This window comes from Mercurialis annua, linkage group LG1-X (assembly GCF_937616625.2).
Source record: "Mercurialis annua linkage group LG1-X, ddMerAnnu1.2, whole genome shotgun sequence".
NCBI lineage: Eukaryota > Viridiplantae > Streptophyta > Magnoliopsida > Malpighiales > Euphorbiaceae > Mercurialis > Mercurialis annua.
In genome coordinates, this window is record NC_065570.1 from 69,875,261 (window position 1) to 69,897,619 (window position 22,359).

Here is a 22,359-nt window from a genome sequence, read left to right on the forward strand (position 1 = left end):
ACCGGTTCAACCGGGTTCAACCGGATTTTTAGTTATAATAAATATAAATTATTTAAATTAGAAATACATGTATTATAAATAAAAAGTATGGTAAAATATTTAATTAAAGCTATTTTTTATTTTATTATATAAAATATAATTATAAATAATCAATGTTTAGAAATATATAGAATAATTATACTAAATAAGAGAAAAATTAATTTTAATAATTATTATTATTAAATTAAAGTTATACAATTAAGTTTATAAATAAAAAATATACATTTAAATTGAATTAATTATAAAATGTGTGAAATACAATTATAATTGATCAACATTTAGGTGTACAAATAATAATTATATTGTATGAGAAAATAAACTTAAAAAAAACGTAACTTTCAATTTTAACATTCATTATATTTTTTTCTTTTTAAAATTTAAAATAATTTATTATGTCAAATATAATTATAAATAATAGTGTTTAAGAGTATATAGAAAAATTGTATAATATGAGAAAAATAAATATATGCTTTTTTAATTTTATTTATTTGTAACAGAAATAAATCTATTTAAAAAGTTAAATTTAATTAGATATTTTCAATTGAAATTTAAATTTATTACCATAGTAATATTATTTTAATAGTTTATACATTATATAAGAATATACTAACAAATAAATAGAGTATTTTTAAAAATTAGAAAATAATAACAGCAAGCTTTTTTTAATTATTTTTTTTTTTGAAAAGATTTTTTTTTTTTAATTATTATTATTACTTAGATATTAGCTACTAAAACTTATAGAACTCCTATAAAAAAGCATCAGAGGCATTAGGTAACCTTCACCTATGTGGCCACGTGGATGAAACTGACATTGTCAGTTTTCACCAAAACTGTTGCTTTAAATTTTGATAAGGAATTAAAAAAAACGGAGTCATCCGTTTTTCACTGAAAATCGGATTTTGGCGGTTTATTCCGGTTTTATCCGGTTTATTGATCATTGGGGTTTTAACATGTAACCGGACCGGATTGGTGACCGGTTCCCGGTTAATCCGGTCGGACCGCCCGGTCCGGTCCGGTTTTAACAACATTGGATACATGTATATAAATCAATGTGATAGCTTAAGTTTTGAAATAATATAAAACTACTGAATTTCAAAAAGGAGTAATAAAAATGGGTAATGGGCATACAAATATTATGAAATTATTTTATCATAATTTTGAATTTAAAATAATACGGATATAATACATATCTAAATTTTCGTTCTCTTATAAGTTAAAAGCTCATGGTGCTAGTGACGTCTCTGATATAAATACAATAAAGATATATAGTTGATATTTTTTGGAACGAGATTTGATTATGCGAGCAGTTCGATACGAACTAAGAGCTTTTGAACTAATTTTTTTTTAAAATGTCTATATTAGTATAACATCCTACTATACTCAATTATGCAATTAAAGCATAACTTGAATCCATCCTAAAAAGCAAGAACACCTCTAGAAAAATCACTTGATGTTCTAAACATTAACATAATGACCGTACTCTTCATAGATGGTGCAATAATCAAATTATTGAAAGATTAAATTGTTAATGACCGTACTCTTCATAGATGGTGCAATAATCAAATTATCGAAAGATTAAATTCTTTTTAAGTGGACGAATTTTTTTAGTAAGAGCTTAAGGGATAAAGGATTTGATACAAAAGTTTAAATCGATCTTATTTCACTAGTCAATTAAGAATTGAGATTTAAAATTCACTAAATGAGATTCATAAAGAGTTTTTTAAACTAACTCCTAATTTAGTGCTTTATCGCTAAACACCAACTATGAGATTTTTCAATTATAATCTCTAACTTTCAAGGGTTGAATTTTCTCAAAACTAAACTTTAACTTACAATAATTATGAATTTATAAGTTTACACAAAATTAAAACTAAAACAAAGAAAGATTGATTTAAAATTGAGAGTTTGTTGTTTTAAGATTTGTAAATCATTGACCTTAAGATATTGCAAAGGGTTTATATTTATACCCATTGCAAACTATAAGTAAAGCACAAACAAAAAAAACAACTTTTGCTGTCATGTGTCATATCGTGCCCGCTACCCCCAGAGTCGCCCCCGCGGCCTATTGTCCTTCGTCAGAAATTCCAACGGCTAGTGTCATATGTCGCACTTCATTAGAGGTCTTTAAATATATTCGTTGGACATCCAACGGTAATTACGGTCGCGCTCGTGACAAGATCCTTGCGCCCGTGACAAGATCCTCGCGCCCGCGGCAAGCTTACATAAGTTAGGATTTCATCCTGGACATAGGTTGCGCTCGTGATCATCATAAGTCGCGCCCGCGACTCGGACTTCGCGCTCGTGACATCCTTATTTCGCGGGTGCGAAATCCTTCTCTCGTGATCATCATATGTCGCGCCCGCGACTCGGATTTCGCGCTCGTGACTTTCTTATTTCGCGGGTGCAAAATCCTTCTGGATAACTTGAATATTCGGTAACTTGATTTTCGCCAAAAGGTTCCGAATTGACTCCCGATGGTTCCTATGCATTCCTACACCCTTATAAAAAAGATTAGAGCACTCGTAGTTGATTGTTAAAGTCAAAATCAAGAAGTACGAAAAGACAAAGGTCCAACATAAATGTTAATTTATTTTATTTGGTTACTGAACTTTAATTTTTTTTCAATAATAAAATTTTGCAACAAAAAAAGCATACACATACTGCAACCAGAATTTACTTTATTTTTTACTTGAGAATTTATTATATATACATAATTTAATTTAAAAAATTCTCTTTTAAATTAGAATTATATGACAAGTTTTAAAAGTAAATCTAACAAAATATAATTGCCACATACATGTATTTTGCTGAAAAACCTCGTTTAAAGATAAAATCTAAAATAAAATAAATTTGATCGCCAAAATACATAAAAAAATACCATCATGATCAATTATCCCAATCAAATATATTTAATACATTCATCTTTCATACTATTTAGTGCAATATTCGACAATAGAGTTTTAAGTAGCAATTTACTCTCTCAACTTATAAGCACTAGGCAATTAGCATATAAATTAACTTTGGAGACAAATCAATTTTAAAATTGATGGTTATGCTTAATTAATCTCATTTTTATAAATTAACTTGCAAGTTGAGGGGGCAATTAACTTATAAATTGAGGGGGCAACTTGCAGAAATAGAGTTAATTGATAATAACCACCAATTTTAAGGCTAAATTACTCATATGTTTTTTACTCACAAGTTAGATGAGGATAAATTGCTATTTAAATCATTAGAGTTATAATTTATAACTTTATCAGATATGTCATAAACATAAAATCTTCTCAGCAATCAATCATTTTACAGCTAGTTTAATAGAAGCGGAATGAAAGATTAATTAGTGACCAGTTTAATAATTGAAGATGAAGTGATAACTATAGTTAACTGTGTACATCTTATTCATTCGAGTGATATGGACTATATAATTGATGGTGCCAACCACTATTATTGATTGATTGGCCACTTCAGAATTGTTACTTATTCTTGTATTAATTTCCTTGTCAATAAGTTCTATTTTGCTTATATCAAATTAAATTTGAAAAACATCATTAACTTAAATGAGCCAACTTATTTATCATCTGATTCTTAAGTTATATATATTTTTAATATTATTATAAAGTGTGCTGAACGGATAAACTATATTTTGATTGTCCTACTTCACATTTTATCACCATATTACTACAAATAAATCAAATATAAGTAGTTATAATTGTTTAAACAATAAAATTATGTACAAATTATTATTATAATATGATATTTATTCTCTATCGATCAAATTAAAAAGTTGGACTTAATTACTTAAAAACTATTCATCTTGAATTTTTTTTCCGTTTATACCCTGACTTAGGAAAAAGTTCATTTATACCCTAACGTATGTGTTTATGTTTCACCTCTACTCCGAGGCACTAAATTAACCTCTTTTCATTTAAAAAAAAAGTTTAAAACAGTCATTCATTTAGAGAAAAATTCATTTCTAATTAATCTCTAATTAGTTTAGGTTAAAAATGAAGAACTATTTTAAACTTTTTTCTTAATGAAAAGAGGTTAATTTAGTGCCTCGGGGTAGAGGTGAAATATAAATACATACATCAGGATATAAATGAATTTTTTCCTAGATCAGGGTATAAACGAAAAAAAAGTTAAAGGTGAATGGTTTTTAAGTAATTAAGCCTAAAAAGTTTAAGTATGTATCTTATTTTTTAAGAATGAATAAATAATTTTTTTTGTTACTACTCTATATTACTATATAATTTTTTTTCGTACTTCTATATTACATAATACATTAAATACATTATATTTTTAAAATAATTTTCTAATTACAAATATTATCAAAGAGGTAAACAAGAGAAAACTAAAGTATTAAAATTGGATTGAGACATGTATATTTTAAATCAAACCATTGGTATACGAATTCTTTAGATATGATTTTTAATAAAAAAAATACTTATCTTTTACACATGAAAAATTATAGATTGCAAAATTTTCGATTTTTCGTGGTAATTTTTTCTGCAAAATTGCCCTTATAATGATGGCATGTGACATGAACGACAATAACGAGTACATTATTTTCAAGGCATCATAGTATAAATGTCGAGGGATTCTCAATTATATTTTCTGTAGAAGATATCAAATGCCAATATAATAAGATAAAAATAAAAATATTTGATGTGCTCATATTTATAATTGGATTGGGAGAAATATTTTTTAGAAAATAATGTTAATATTTTATCCATCAATTTTATAAATTCTGAAATTTATAGAAAAAAATAAATAAAAATTAATTAATAAAATAAAATATAACTCAACATCTATTTTTTTTATAATAAATACATATGTAAAGAAAGTTTTTGACGAATTTTTCTATAATAACAACAACGTATATAATAATTACCTACATTTTTTATTAATTATGTTAAATTATTTTTTCAAAAATTTAAATTTTTGTTTAATTATAGATTAATTTATCTAAAAATAAATAAAAGGGCTACATTAATTATTATTTTAGTCAAAATGGGTTAATCTATCAAGAATTATAGTAAATTTGTTGCATATATGTCTTTAAATTTTGTCACTCTAATTCAATATTTTTATATTATTGTCGAATATATTCATGCCAAGTACGGAGCTAACATGGCAAAATATTATATATACAAAATAGGACATTTTTTGTATATATATATGAATGTATAACACTACACTATATCAGTTTTAGATGTGTAGTGAATATACTTAACTAAGGTCAAAAGATCTATGGCTGCATGGAAGATTTAAAAATCATAATCAATATGCAAATGAGTTATAATTGTAAGTAGATAAAATTATTTTATCTTTATTTTTACAACTAATTTTTTTATTCTTTTTAATTATTTTTAAAATATTATTATTATACTTTGTAAAATTTGTTAACCATACTATTAATAATATTTTTTAAAAATATATTAAATTATCTTAATTTTAATTGTGGGAAGAATATATAGTTTCATCTCAAAATAAATGTACAACAATAAATAAATATAACCATGACAATATCTCCCATTATTCACTCAACTTGTTGAATCGCTTACCTTTCACAAAATTCTCACAACTTGTTTTTACCATAATACAGCTCACTGCCAGCTCATACTGCCAGCTCATCTTGCTAACTGTTAACGGTTTTTGGCATCTCAGTAACATGCTTCTCTCATGTTGCTGTTATCATCCTTGTGACACAAGATCAATGGTCCAGATGCAATAGGATTATAATCTGTGTGCTTTAGTTTGATTGGTCATTGATAGATTAGCTTCTTGTATAAATACAGCTCAAGGAGCATCTTTTTCTGTTAATGAAAATTTCTCATTTTCTCAATAACTTCCTTTCTTCTTCTTCAAGTTTTGTTATGGTATCAGAGCTGGATTCTTCCAGTCTCTACTTTGATCAGTAGATATTTGTTCTTCTTCAATCAAATTGAAGCTTCATTAATGGCGAATCAGTTTCACAGACCAGAGGAATCATTTTCCAGTCCCTATTTTGTACATCCAGGTGAAAATCCTTCACTTGTTTTAGTTTCTAAGATTTTACATGGAGGTAACTATCATACATGGATTAAATTGATGAAAATGGCTTTAATTACCAAAAATAAGTACAAATTTGTTAATGGATCTATAATGATGCCTGAGTTTGATGATCCTTTATTTGCTGCTTGGGAGAGATGCAATACTCTTGTGATGCAATGGATATATGCAGCAGTTTCACCTGCAATAGCTGAAAGTATAGCTAACTTTGATACTGCTTTTGAGATATGGGAAGATTTGAGAGATAGATTCTCTCAAGGAGATTACTATCGAATTGGTGATCTATTAGAAGAAATCTATGCCTTGAAACAAAATACCTTGTCTGTTAGTGATTATTTCACTCAATTGAAAACTCTTTGGGATGAACTTTATAGTTTGAAGCAGAATTATGCATGTAGATGTGATCCAAAATGTGCTTGTGGATTGATGGATACTATAAAAACAGAGAGGTCAAATGATCAAGTCATTAAATTCTTGAAAGGATTGAATGATAGCTATGGGAATATTAGAACTCAGATCTTGATGAAAGAAAGTTTACCACCACTGAACAAGGTTTTTTCAATGGTTAATCAACAAGAAAAGCAGCTTCGTGGTTCTGGAAATAGAGCCTTACCAGAATCCAATGTCTTCATGGCACAAGTGCCTTATGATCATGAAAATACAACTGAATATGAATCTACAGCTTGTTATGCTAGAGGAAGAGGCATGAACAATTATAGAGGAAACAATACATTCAGAAGAGGAGGATACAGCAATTACAGTAACAAACAGAAGAAATGTTCTTACTGTGGTAGAGATGGGCATACTGTGGACATATGCTACAAAAAGCATGGATATCCACCAGGTTATTTTAATCAGCAGCAGCAGCAACAACAACATAATTTCAAGCCAGAATCATCTTTTGCTAATCAAGTACAATGTGGAGAATCATCAACTTATGAACATGATGCAGAACCTAAAGAGAAACCTCCAACTATTCTCCCTTTTACACCTGAGCAATGCCAACAGATTATGGCACTTATTCAATCTTCAAACATGACACCAGCAACTGAACACAGTAGAGTGAACTCTCTTACTGCTGATTTCAAATCATTATCTACTGATCAAGGTATTATTCATTCCTGTAATTTCACAAGTAAATCTTATCAGAACACATGGATTCTGGACACAGGTGCAACTGATCACATTTTATGCAACTTTGCTTTTTTCAAAAGTAATAATCCTGTGCAAAATGTAAGTGTAAAATTGCCTACAGGACAATTGATTCCAGTCACACACATAGGAGTTGTTGAGATTAATCCTTCATTGATTCTTAAAAATGTACTCTATGTACCTTCCTTTGACTTCAACTTGATCTCTGCTAGCAAAATCACAGATGACAAGAATATTTGTTTGATTCTGCATCATGAACTCTGTTTTATTCAGGCAATTCAGCAATGGAAAATGATTGGTATAGCTGAGAAAAGGGAAGGACTTTATCAGCTGGTGTCCAAATCAGATAATACAATTGTTCATCAACCAACAGCAATGGCTACTATTAGTCAGAATCAGTTTGATCTATGGCACTACAGAATGGGACATTTGTCTACTCCCAGATTGAAACTTCTACAGCAATTAGAATCTTCTATTTCTGTACAGAAAAATAAAGTGTGTGACATTTGCCATTTTGCTAAGCAAAAAAGGCTCTCTTTTCCTATTAGCAAATCAAAAACATTGAAGATATTTGACCTCATACATGTGGATATATGGGGCCCATTTTCTACTATGTCAATCAATGGTTACAAATATTTTTTGACTATAGTGGATGATTTTTCCAGGTTTACTTGGATTTTCTTTATGAAAACTAAGTCTGAAACAAGATATCACTTGGAGAATTTTCTGACATATGTTAAGAACCAGTTCTCTATAGGCATAAAGATCCTTAGATCAGATAATGGTCTAGAATTCGAGTTTGCAGAATTTTATAAGAAGTATGGAATATTGCATCAAACCAGCTGTACTTATACTCCAGAGCAAAACTCCACAGTGGAAAGAAAACATCAGCACATTCTAAATGTGGCTAGAGCTCTCAGGTTTCAATCCTCTCTACCTCTACATTTCTGGTCTCACTGTATTTTACATGCAACATACTTAATAAATAGGACTCCTTCACCTATCATTTCTAATCAAACACCTTTTCACAAACTTTATAACAGATTGCCTTCTTTTGATAATCTTAAGGTGTTTGGATGTTTGTGTTATGCTAGCACAATAGATGTAAACAGGAAAAAGTTTGACTCTAGAGCATTGAAATGCATTTTTCTTGGATATCCCCCAAACACTAAAGGTTATCTGCTTTATAGTTTGCAGACCAAAACTCTATTAGTTTATAGACATGTTCTTTTCTATGAAACTGAATTCCCTTATCCTCAACATCAAACACCTAACTCTCATGACTTAGATTGTGACTTGCTGCTTTTGCAGAAACCAAATTTTTTACCTGCACAATCTATTCCTAGCACTGCTTCTGCACCTCATAACCATATTCCATCAGTTTGGACATCCCCAACCACTTCTACTTCCAACCCTACCCCTCCACTTTTTCAATCTGCAGATTTTCCTGAATTAAGAAGGTCTGTCAGAATTTCTCAACTTCCAAAACATTTGGCAGATTACTCTTGTACTTTGCCATCCTCTCTTCATCCACACTCTACCTCTCCTCATCACATTTCTACTGTCATATCTTATAATAAGATTTCTCCAGCTCATAAACGTTTTGCTCTAAATATCAGTTCCTTTACTGAACCAAAAACATATAATCAGGCCATAAAACATACTTGTTGGCAAAATGCTATGAAAGCAGAAATACAAGCTTTGGAGGCCAACAAAACCTGGATTGTTGTTGATTTGCCAGCAGGCAAAATTCCCATTGGCAGCAAATGGGTATATAGAGTCAAATACAAATCTGATGGTTCAGTAGATAGGTGCAAGGCAAGACTTGTTGCAAAGGGGTATACTCAATGTGAAGGAATTGATTTTCTTGATACTTTCTCCCCTGTGGCCAAGATGACAACAATAAGAACTTTGCTAGCTCTTGCAGTCAAGAAAAATTGGCACATGCATCAGTTAGACATTAACAATGCCTTCCTACATGGAGATCTAAATGAGGAAGTTTTTATGAATATGCCACCTGGTTTTGCAAACTCAAATGGTAAAGTTTGTAAGCTTCAAAAGTCTCTCTATGGCCTTAAGCAGGCTAGCAGACAATGGAACTTCAAACTGACTTCTTCATTACTTGCTTCTGGTTTTACACAAGCTGCTTCAGATCCATCACTTTTCATTAAGCATACTGCATCCTTTTTTATTGCACTGGTCATCTATGTAGATGATGTCATTATTGCTGGTGACTCTCTACCTGAGATTGCAGCAATTAAAGCCTATCTTCATCAAGAGTTCAGCATAAAAGATTTAGGCAATTTAAAATACTTTTTGGGTCTGGAGGTTGCCAGATCTGCTTCTGGAATACATCTTTCTCAAAGAAAGTATGCACTTGACTTATTAACAGATACTGGATTTCTGGAATCCAAACCTGTGCCTACTCCTATGTTGGCTTCAAGCAGATTAGTCAAAAATGATCAGGATTTACTGTCTGATAATTCAGAATACAGAAAACTTATTGGGAAGCTTCTTTACTTGTGCACCACAAGACCTGATCTCTCCTTTGCCATACAGCAACTCTCCCAATTTCTTGACTGTCCTACTCATGCTCATCTCTCTGCAGCTCACAGAGTTCTACGATATATAAAGGGTACACCTGGCCAAGGTTTATTCTTCTCTGCTTCTGATAAGTCTTGCCTTACAGCTTTCACAGATGCTGACTGGGCAACTTGTCCAGATACACGAAGATCAGTCTCAGGTTTTTGTGTATTTTTGGGTGATTCCTTAATTTCCTGGCGTTCTAAGAAGCAAAATACAGTCAGTCGATCTAGTTCTGAAGCTGAATATCGTGCTCTTGCTGCACTTACATGTGAAGTTCAATGGATTGTGTATTTACTCCAAGACTTGCATGTTTCAATGAAGTTGCCTGTTCAGATTTATTGTGACAGCAATTCTGCGATTCAGCTTGCTCAGAATCCTGTTTTCCATGAACGTTCTAAGCATATTGAGCTAGACTGTCATGTAGTGAGGGAAAAGATCAATGCAGGATTGATTCATCTCTTACCAGTGCCTACAACTTCTCAAGTTGCTGACTGCCTTACCAAAGCACTTCCTCCTTCTACCTTTCATTCTGCTGTTTCCAAGCTGAACATTTCTAACATATATGTTCAGCTTGAGGGAGGGTAATACAGCTCACTGCCAGCTCATACTGCCAGCTCATCTTGCTAACTGTTAACGGTTTTTGGCATCTCAGTAACATGCTTCTCTCATGTTGCTGTTATCATCCTTGTGACACAAGATCAATGGTCCAGATGCAATAGGATCATAATCTGTGTGCTTTAGTTTGATTGGTCATTGATAGATTAGCTTCTTGTATAAATACAACTCAAGGAGCATCTTTTTCTGTTAATGAAAATTTCTCATTTTCTCAATAACTTTCTTTCTTCTTCTTCAAGTTTTGTTATACCATGTGATGATTATTCCTTTCTCAACCATTACAAAATGGCAGCCTGCTGCAGTATATGATTATTTCTTTCTCAACCATTACAAATGAATTACACAAATTATCAATCAAATCATTTATTAATTAGCCCTATTTCATGAATAACTTTATTTTAAATAAAAAATATTTAATTGAATAGTACAAATTATTTCACCCTTTTGTTTGTAATATGATCAAATTCGATATCGAATTTATTACTTTTTTTCGGTCCATAATATTTATCGTATTTGATTTTTTTTAATTCATAATATATGTCAATTTAAAATATCAAAATAACATTAATTGTTATTTTTCGAGTTTACCCATTATTAAATTATTAATAAAATACAATAATATAAATAAAAAGAATATAAATATCACAAGTTTTAAAATGGGTTTTCTCCAAGAATTGGAGAGAGGGAGAACATGTGGGAAAAATTGAACCCACGAACTAACAGATTGATGTCTAGCGCTTATAGCATTTGAATTATAACTCTTTGGTAGATAAAGTTTTTTTAAAGAATATAATAATTGTTTTCTTAATATTTATGTCAAAATTAAATGTGACAAATATTATGGATGGAGGAAATATTATTTTCTTAAGTTCTTAGAAAGAACAAGATGTACAATTTTCAGCGCGCTAGAGAATAAATCATCTATGGTATTTCTGATGTTCAATTTTGTATTTGTTTTAATTCGATTCTATATTTTTCCATAAACTTGATTTTCTAATTAATTTGTGTAGTGGATTTGGATTGTGTGAATTACTAATAATTATGATTTATTTTAAAAAATTAAAAGGGCAATTTAAAAAAATTATCACCAATTATCTATAATTAACCATTTTCTTAATTTTTATGAAAAACCTACTTTTTCTATCTTTTCGGGACGGAGAGAGTATCTATTAGTATCAATCATTAAATAAAGATATACTAAAAAAGTTGATATAAATTTGTAAACATCAATAATATTGATCATATTTTCTTAAACTGTGTGAAAAGGTGAAAACGGACAACTCAATTGGCACGGAGGGAGTAGCAATTAATTTAAAAAAGAGAAATAAAGATAAAAATTAAAAAAATTATTGTAAATTAGCATAGAAAATACGATACGAATTTCTTATAGACATGTAAAAATGTGATATGTCTATTTTCAAACGGAATGAAGGGAGTACGTACTTGATCATGCTTGAAAATTTGTACAACAATAATGAGAATGTGCTGAAAATAATATTGCATTGAACAGTTAAATATGTTTATAAGTTTATAAATAAAGAAATTACAGAATAAATTTGCTTGAAGGGAAATTTAAAGAACAGATTTTATGAAGTTTATACGTATTTCAAACTTTTTTGACTTTTTAAATTCTCAGTCAATCTTATGTAAATGCAAATTATGGTTCTGAATTTTCATAAAAATTGTGGCTCCCACAATTTTTGTTTTGGCCAAATTACTTAAAAACCTTCTCCACCGGAGAAGGAGCTGCTCCGGCGAGCCGGAATTATGTTTAATTTTTCATAAAAGGTATATTTTATGATTTTAAATTTAAATTATTATTGATAATTAAATTAAATAAAAAATCATTATTTTTAGATTTTTTTTTAAAAAGTATGTGTTTTTGTATACTTAATAACATTAACGTTTAATTAAAATATAACTAAAAATAAAGAATTATTTTGATCTTTTTTATAAATGAAAAAAAGTCAATTTAATATTTTAGGATAAAGTTGAAATATAAAAATTAAAAATAGAGTACAATTAGTTTTTTTTTCCTACGTTAGGATATAAATGAAAAAAAACTTTAAAGTTGGTGGTTTTTAAATAGTTAAGACTTTTGTTTTTTCACTCTTTTTTTTTATGGAGTCCGAAAAATTCTTGAAGCTATTTGCTGAAGTTATGAATCAGTTTTTAAAATCAACAATTGGTGTTGGTCACTTCTCCAACTTGGTTGCTGCGATTCAGGCTCTTATAGAAAAACTAATTTTACAGCTAATTTTCCCGCATCTTTGAGTGATAACCTTTTTAATCAAGAGATTATCAAAAAAATTAAAAATTAATTTCGCGGATTCAAAAAAATACTGAAATTAGGAGAAAACATAAAGGCACCGTTTAGATTGAGGGTTTTTAAAATCCATGGATTTTAGCAAAATCAATGGATTTTAAATCAATGGAATTTAAATCCATAGATTTTAAAATTCCATCGTTTGGATTGAATATAAAATCAATGGATTTTTAATATTATTTATGGAAAATAATAAATGGCATAACAATCCATCATGTATAAAAAATGGTGGATTTGGACTTTCCCACCTAGTAGGTGGGAAATCAAAACCCTCAAAAATGATGGATTGTAGAAAATGAGGGAATTTATAAATCCATGAATTCTATTAATTTTTTTTAGGCAAACGATAGATTTTGTCTAAATCCATGGATTGTTTAAAATCCATCGTTTAGAATCCATCAATCCAAACGGTGCCAAAATACTATTCTCAATGTTTATTAGCCAAAAACTTCCTATTATAAATAATTGGAACTCACTTTATAAACAAATTTCTTAATTTAATTAGAAAATAAAAATAAAAATAAAAATATTTCAATATATTATTATAATCTTCATATTAAAAATATTCCGTATATATTTTAATTAAGAACATTCAAAACAGAAAAATATAAATTATTCTTCTAAATAAAATATACTTTTAAAAATAAAATAAAATAAAATAAAATATTCATTAAGCTCATAACATGAACAAGTGATCAATTCAACCTTCAACTTGACACGAAAAATTAAAAATGTCATTTTAAGTGAACCGGATATAAAAAGGCCATAATTTTGCCGAACCATGTCAAATCTCCCCTATCCCACTCTCACCTCCGAAAGTGAAACACACTCTTCACTATAAAATGAAAAAAATAATAATCTTAAAACACCTTTTAATATTTACTTCATCTCTCAAATTAGCACTTCGGCACCGGTTGGATTGAGGAAATTTGAAATCGATAAATTTAACAAAATCAATGGATTTAAAATCCATGAAATATGAAATTGGATTTACAAATACCATCGTTTGGATAGAATCTAAAATCAATGGATTTATAGAGAAAATTTTGGAATAATAAAATATTCTAATAATCCATCATGTATAAAAATGATGGATTTTAACTTTCCCACCTTCTAAGTAGGAAATCAAATGAAGAATTTTAAAAGATGGTGGATTGTGACAATCCATAGATTCTAATCACTTTTTATTACATCAAACGGTGGATTTTATTCAAATTCATGAATTGTGTAAAATCCATGAATTTTAATCATCTGAATTCCCTCAATTCAAACGGTACCTTAATGATTTTCAGACATCAATTTAATTTTTATAATTTAGAAAGTTCATAAATTATATTAAATCTTTATTTAAAATTTTAGGATCTTTTTATTTTACGTTTAACCTTCTTCTTCCTAAACCTTAGACAAAAGTTTTGAACCCCGCCGTCGATTTCGCCCACCATACTTCACCGCCTGCAATTCCATCCCCTACGCCTATAAATCTGTCATTCCTTCTTACGTTTTTCTTTTCGTTCACATTCTCTGCAATTTTTGAATCCCCGTATGCAATTTTTGACCCGCCTACAAATTTTTGAACATTATGTAAACAGTTAAGAAACTTCAACAGTCTTCATGTTTCACTAAAGTTGCTCAATATGTTGCATCGAAATGTCAATAAAAGGAGCGAAAACAAAATGAAAATAGCTAACAGAATTATTCCTGCTTAAAATGGAGTGGTGGTGATGGTGTGACGAAATGGAATGGTGGTGATGTGTGATGGGGGCGGAGAAGGATGGAGAAGAAGACGACATTAATTAGGTTAGATTAGGTTTAGGTTTAATTAATTTTGATAAGGTTAATTAAACTAGTTAATTAGGTTTAATTGGATTATTTAGGATTTTAAATTTCAATTAGGATTATAGTTAGGGGTTTAATTAGGGTTGAGTATGATAAATTTGAGTTAATTAGGTTGAATTAACAATCTTACTCACTTTTCTTGTCAGATAGGTGTTTGTGATACGATTTACTATAGTTATAGATTATTTTTGATCTGATTAGTGTAAAAATGATATATTTGATCTTTCGTACCAAGTTGAGAGGATGAATTGATCCTTTGTTCCTTTGTAATATTAACAACTTTGATCAAGAATTTTCCTGTATCAACTATTCATGCTTCAAAATCTGAATGTTCAAAATTTTAATTTTCCTTCACTTTTTCTAACTTCTAATGTCACATCAAACTCAATTTATAAAGTAGCTACTTAAATATTTAGTATCTCAATTAATGGACGATTAGCCTATTACAGAGAGGACATTATACATCTCACCTATTTTAAAAATTTATTTACGATAAAACTTAAACTTTCAAAATTGAATTTTCTATTTTATCACTAGCTTTGACTTTTACCAACAATATGTGCGACACTCATAAACTTTTTTTGACTAAAAACACTAGTCAACCTCTCTAGCATGTTATGCACAATTTTTATTGGAAGAAAGAAAGTAAGGATGGCAAAGAGTATTTACTTAATGTCTATATGATTTCTTAAGATTTGTAGGATATATAGGATTTGTAGCATACTTTAGAAATGAGGTCTTGAGACTATATATATAATCCTTCACTTCTTCCATGAATGGTTAGAATCTATTTGATTTAATGATATTTATTCTATCTCTAGAGTTATTCATACTATTCTATGCAATGTTGGATTATTCTCGTGTAGAAAATTTCGAAAGAATTTTATAGAGAAAATTTTAAAATGTTATAGAGGATTCCAAAATATAGAATTTTGGAATGTTCTGAAGGATTTCAGAACATGAGGTTTTGAGAGTATTCTGGAGAATTTTAGAACATAATCGCTATTGACTGCAAAAAATTATATGCTACATGATATTTCCCCCCACTCAATTTGTAAATTTTCCCGTCGCATCCTCCTCGTATGCTTTAATTAGTCGCTTGCTATTCCACAATGTAAGTTCGTCCTCCCAACTTGCCTCGATGTAAAGTGCACCCTTCAATTTGACGAAGTACTCGACATAGCTCGATGGTTGTCGTCTTCTCAATAATGAAATGATTTGTTAAAATTTCCTTTACATCACGTTCGGGGTAATGTCGTAATGATCGTGGGTGCTCGCTTTGACTTGCTCCTACATGAATCATTCTTGTCCGTAAGCTTACATGGATACCTAAAGAAAAAACAAGCTTACATGGAAAATTGGGTGCATCTTTACATGTGAAGGTAAGTTCAAGCGACATGCTATCTTGCTAATCCGCCTCGCTACCAGAAATGTTACGCCTTACTAGTCGCTTGTACATCCTCACAAACTTTCGGCTTTGATGAGTAAGGAGTTTCACCATTACTAGGTCTCTTTGCTCAAACTACAAATGCCTCCTCTAAGAATTAGAGCATTTCTTTCTCTTCTTTGCAAAATTTACTAGATATGATCGCAATGTTAGAATCATTTTATCCTTTGGCAAACTTAAATGTGGTAGGACTCGGTCCCTTGTCCCCCATGGCAAGAACATGTGGAGTCATTAGCTATTGCCCTATCGCAATCTCAAATGGACAAGCTTTCATTGAGTCATAACATTACTTGATGATTTCATTTTCAACCCTTGCGGCTTTTGCAAGCATACCCGATCTCCTTAATTCCGCGGTTACCACTATGTCCTTTACCGAATTGATGCATCTTCCTTTGACTTGCTAAATTCATCAATATCTTGATTTGCGAATCATGCTCGAGTTCCTCCTTGACTCGATCCACTAATGGGAAGTTAGGACTTTGTGGTGACAGCTAGTTATGCTATACGTGAAGACTAGCAAAAGTTACAGCTACCAGAGAGGCCCTAAGTTGCTTGCAGGAGAAGTAGGAGATAATCATACATTCAAACACATTGAAAGTTATCGTAGATATAAGACGATAACTAAAAGCCGACAACATATCGTTTATGAACAATTGTATTGATTTATCTAAACAGTTAATTTTGCTTTGGGTTTATAAAACGTTGTGCGAATAATATTGCATATCACCTTGCACTAGTAACTCGTTCAATATTAGCTAGGTCACTAAAAAATTATTGGGTCTATATTTTTGAGTTTTTTTACCGCTGTAACTACTTCCGATTTGAATGAATGAATTCTATATGTTTCTTTTAAATACATATATATTAAACAAATGAATTTACAGTTGGTAGTTGGTGTAAGCGAAAAGTATGTAAACAAAATATTATGGAGACAGCTATTTATATAATAGAAGAAGTTCTACAAGGCATCTAATGCCAATCTCTTCCATTCAATTCCAGCTATAAAAGGTTTTGCCAGCTAAGCAAATTTACAAAAGAACAAAAACCCAGTAAATTCTATGCCTTGTAAAAGAAGCAATTTACATTATTATTTAACTTTTCAAAATATGGACACCCCACCAATTAATTTAAAATATAAAATCAGTTCATATAACTAATATGTATATGTATATAAATAACTTTGCCATGCGTACCATTTTATAATTCATCTTAGTGGTAAGCTTGATGTTTCGTTAACGCATACAATCTCTTTGTGTTTATGCCTCAAATTTTGACTTTTTGCTTATCACTATAACCCCACATCTCATTTTTTTTGTTATTTTTATTTTCCCCATTTAGCTCAATGATTGATTTACATGATGCATTACATTACATGCCACAGTTTATCTATTATTTTTTTACTTTTATTATATTGACCCTTTCATATTTTATTTATTTATTACATTCAATAGTTAATTTATATATTTAATTTTAAGTAATAAAATATTAGTAATTTTAGTCTATTTCTTTAATATAAAATATTTAAATTATATATTAATATTTATTGAATAATATGTAAATGTTCGATAAAGTTTAATCATTTTTTTTGGTCACTTTAGTAGGTTGATAAAGCTTAATAATTTTACACTTCATTAATTTTAGAGTTTTCTAACAAACAGAATTATTTAAAATTATAATTTATTGGATAAAATGATTATATGATAATTAAAAAAATTAATAAAAAACAAAAAACTTAATAAAAGAATAAAAGTTACATTTTATTTAAATTATTCTAATTAAAATAATGAACTTATTTATATTTGATATGCTTACAGTAGCGTGTTTTTCATTTCAACTTGCAAAAAAAAAACTTATTAAATTGCTAGAATTCTTGTATTTATTTTAATTTATTTATTTCCTATGCGTTATTTTCTTATTTTTTTCAATAAGAATAAAGATTAAATTATCTCTATTTTTTAGTGGGCGTTATGGTTTTTTAATTAAATTATCTCTATTTTTTAAGTGTGTTTATATCTTTCTAAAAATTAAGAGGAGTTTAATAGTAATTTACAAGAGATCGAACTCGTTAAAGACCAATTAAGTGATGATAAAGTAAATATCATCTAGTGAATTTTTTTTGATGTCCATTCATACAATATGTTATATCGATACGATTAAAAGTTAATTATTATTACTTTTTTGGATTAAAATTCGAACTACTACTTTTTTTTACAGATTGGAACTACTGTTTTTTATAAATTTTAAAAAACCAATGTAAAAATTAAAGAAAAAAAGTAAACTTTTTACAATCGAAAAGGAGAACGGTGATTTGAAAAGACCTAAATTCATGAGAATAATATATTACAACTAATAAAGATCCAAGGGAAAAATTATATATATACACAAACAAATTTTATTTATCAATCAGAATTTGTAGTTGTTAATTATTTTAAAAGAAAATCTAAATTTCATTTCAAAATAAAAAGTTGGAGGAAATGTGAAAAGTCAGAAAATAATGTATTAGCGAAATATGCGACTTTGGCTTCTCAATTACTATGAATTTCGTGTTAAATAAAAGGTGGTGCGAATTTCTTTTTGATGTTTGCACAGTTTACGGAATATTCTTACTCATTTTACTGTTATGCCCTTAATTTATCAATTATCACCAATTTCATACCTTATCACATTTGTACTTGACAAGGTTACCCTCAATATTTATTTTATATACAAGAATTGTCCTTGAAAGATTTAAATTTTCTCATTGAACTTCATTTTCCGTTGCAACAAATAGTTTCTTACATGAGGTATTGTATTAAATGATAAGATCATCTTATTTTATCACTTAAAATTCGGTTCATTGCACTTGTATGATTTATAAGCATACGCAGGTATAAAAATATAAAGACAATCTGAAAAAAAATCGACGACCACAATTCTCTTTGTATATAAAATTATAAAGTACAATTTTTAAAATAAATATGATAATCAAGTTAAAGTAAAAAACTAATAGATGAAATAAGTTGATATGAAACAAATTCATTTTTGATTTTTTTATATTACTCCCTCGGGTTTTATTTAAATGTCGCCCTAGGTTGTTAATATTAAGAAGTGACTTTTTTGGTTTAAATTACAAAGATAAATACTAATATAACTCTATTTATTAACTCTACCAATAAAAAATTTAATTTTAAAAATAGGACTATTAACTCCGCTAGTGAAAAATTTAATTTTAAAAATAAATTACTATAAAATTAAGTGATCTAATGAAAAGATTAAATTTGAAATATAATTATAAAAGACACATAAAATTTAAAATGACAATTATTGCTATATAAAAATATTTGTCTAAAATAATAATTTAAAGAAAAAAGAAGGAATATATTATTGATTTTTTTTGAATAACTTTGCAAATGGCTAATTCCAACTATACTTATATATGCATCCCTTTTTTTTAAAAAAATGATCTTAGATTATATGAGCATTTAATGTCATATTGATTAATTGGGGCCCTATTTTGCACCACTTATTTCTCTGACTCAATAATTGAGTTTAGGAAATAGTTCACCAAGTAAACAAAATGAAATTTTATTTTTCTTTTTTAAATATCCCAAAATAATGGGTGATTTTTAATAACCTTTAAAGCCACAAAAATTAAAGGTCTTTTGGGTCTGATTTATAATTTCTCCTTAGTCACATTAATTGATGAAAAAGTCATAACAATCAATTCCACTTACACATCCAATGATGAAAAAAAAAATTAATTACCATGTTATGTTCCATTCAATTGTATTTACTTTCAAAAATAATATAAAATTCCTTAGAATAAATATCCACAATCTAAAAGGAAAAAAAAATACCACTCAACCACCATATCACTATTATATCAAGTCATTTTCATATGCAAGTGCACCAATAAGGCTTAATTCATGAAAAATCCAGTAAAAATAATACTATTTATTTTAGATATTCAAAAATATTAAAATGACTACAAGACACTTTGGAAAGACAGATTTAAAGAAACATACCATTAATTACAATCTAATTTGGCTAATAATGGTCCTAAATTATTATGGAATAGTTTTAACATTAATGAAGATTAGGAGATTATTATAGCCACTAAAAATGTTTTTTTTTATCCTTATTTATTATGGTAGGTTGCAACCCAACTAAATTGGCCACTATTTACTTCAATTCAATAAATTTCTCGGCCTAATAACATGACCCACATCTAATTCCAACAGTGGATCCCACTTTTAAAATGTCATTTTTAAGATAAGTTTTTTTTTAAAAGGAGGTACTCTAGTAAAAATTGATTTGAATGTAAAAAATTTAAAATATTATTTTATAACTGAAAACCATTCAAAAAATTTCATAAACTGTACTAAATAAAATGTCATTTATAAGATAATTTTTTTTCTTTGCATATTTATTTATTAATTAATTATTTATTTTTTTCAAATTACATTTGTCATAATTACTGTAGGACCCTTACTCCACAAGCACACTGCACAAACACTATACAACAGTCTCACCCAACAAAATAATAATAATACAAAGTTGAATTGATATTACATATATATATCATAAATTACTTATTATAATGTATTGTTCTTTAAATTAACCTAGGGCAACTTTGACATATCTTTGTTATATATCATCACCACCCTGGGCATATTTAAAAAGCTATTTTAATTAATTAATTAATTGGCAGAGACAAACCCAGATCAGAAATCAGGTGATCAATTAAAATATTGTTAAAATTAAATTCAATCATTAAAGGTCAATGTGATCCATGTTAGGGCCAATTCGGTAATTTTGATACTTTCTACAAGCTAAGCTGATGTTTTGACATAGAATTTTCACATGAACAAAAAGAAATACCCTAAAGAAATTATTGAATAAAATAATGATATATATTCATGAAAAAGTAGAAAGATAAAAAATAAAATAAAAGCTGACCTACGTGGGCCGGCTTTTAACTAAATTTAGCTGGACAGACAAAAAACAACTAATTATCACCATCATTTCTATGCGCAGCTGTTGATAAATTCCTGAAACAGTTCAAAAAACAATCACATTCTTCTTTGGATTTATTTTATCAATTTATATATATTTAAATCACATCATAACTTAATTAGTACTATTATAAATAAATTACTATTAATTATTTAACTTAAAATTATTCTGTTAAATAATTATAAAATTAGAAAAAATCAAAATAAACTATGCTGCTTAATTTTTATAAATCATTTATATTTTTAAATTTATCTCAAAATAAATTTTATAATTAATTATAATATTTTAAAAATATTTTTCGAATTAATAAAATAAATTATTATAAGTTAAGAAGTTAAGAACATAACTATGTTAAATGTTAATATATAAAATTAAAAGAATATTTTTAATATACTTATTTTATTTATTTGAAGTTTATGTGCAAGTTACACAATAAAAAGTAGTTCATTTTCTACACGTATCTACAAAAAGCGATACATTCTAATTTAAATGGTCGAGAGTATAGCATACGAGGACTCCAATTTTAAACCTTCACAATTCTTATAAAGTGAGAATATCAACTAAATCACTCTCTAATTGTTAAATAATTTTAGTTTTAAGTAAAAATAATAATATTTTTATTATTTTTTTCTAACATGATTATAATTTTATTTTTCTTTAAATAAATATTTCAGTTTTAATTTTTGAATAAAATTAGTATCAAGTGAGAAATATTTAAGTGTATAACAATAACTTTACGGTCCATAATTGATATCCTAATTTGTTATACTAAAAGTAAATTTTGTAATTAAAATTATACTAATTATCGATGATGTGTTTGTTAATCTGTTCATTATTATAATATACATTTTAATAATTGGAAATAATTCATAATATATACATATATATATATATATTTTAATATTAAAATTATCTCATTAAATAAAATTATTATTATTAAAATTATATCAGGACCAACAGAAAATGTTTTTAATATGTGTGCAGTTAATTTATTTTAATAAATAAAAATGCCACTTAAAATAAAAGTCGGTCTATTAATTATAGATCAAGAATGATATTTTTTCCGTTTCATTTAAAATAAAAATATATATATTGCTCATATGTTAAGTAAAAAGTAATTACATAATTAAAAATATGATACTATAAGTTTTTGATACGGAACAAATAAAAACGAGATATGTCATCTTTTAAACCGAATAAAGATATATAAAATGAATAATAATATAAAAATACATGTAAGTATATCTTTCTGTGCCAGTGCCACCTTTATTATTACAGCGAAGGAAGGAAGTGACACCTCTGCCTTTACTTT